The 242-nt window shown below is 54.1% G+C and overlaps 1 protein-coding gene across 1 annotated transcript in view; it reads left to right on the top strand.

The window, feature by feature from the left end:
• The window catches only part of ARHGAP15 (Rho GTPase activating protein 15), a 655,341-nt gene that overhangs the window by 579,101 nt on the left and 75,998 nt on the right, over positions 1-242 (top strand). The gene's annotated exons all lie outside the window — the stretch shown is intronic.

The following is a 242-nucleotide window of genomic DNA, read 5'->3' as shown; positions in this document are numbered from 1 at the left end:
GGAAAAGGACTTTTTATTATCTTTGATCTTGGATGCTAGTCCTAGCTCTATGCCCACCTTAGCTTTCTTGACAGCCCCCCCTACAGGCCCGAGCAGAAGTGGTATACTCCTCTTTGGAGCTAGCACCCCTCTTCCACCGGTTGTACGCCGCCTTTTTGGAAGTCAGGCATTCCCGGACACCCTTGGTGAGCTGGGGGGCTTTTGGGCACTCCTGCCCCCCTTGCTTCTTGTTGGGATGGTCA

The sequence above is a fragment of the Gavialis gangeticus genome, unplaced genomic scaffold (genome assembly GCF_001723915.1).
Source record: "Gavialis gangeticus isolate Ggan-Ray unplaced genomic scaffold, GavGan_comp1, whole genome shotgun sequence".
Lineage (NCBI taxonomy): Eukaryota > Metazoa > Chordata > Crocodylia > Gavialidae > Gavialis > Gavialis gangeticus.
This window is presented reverse-complemented; position numbering and strand designations above follow the sequence as displayed.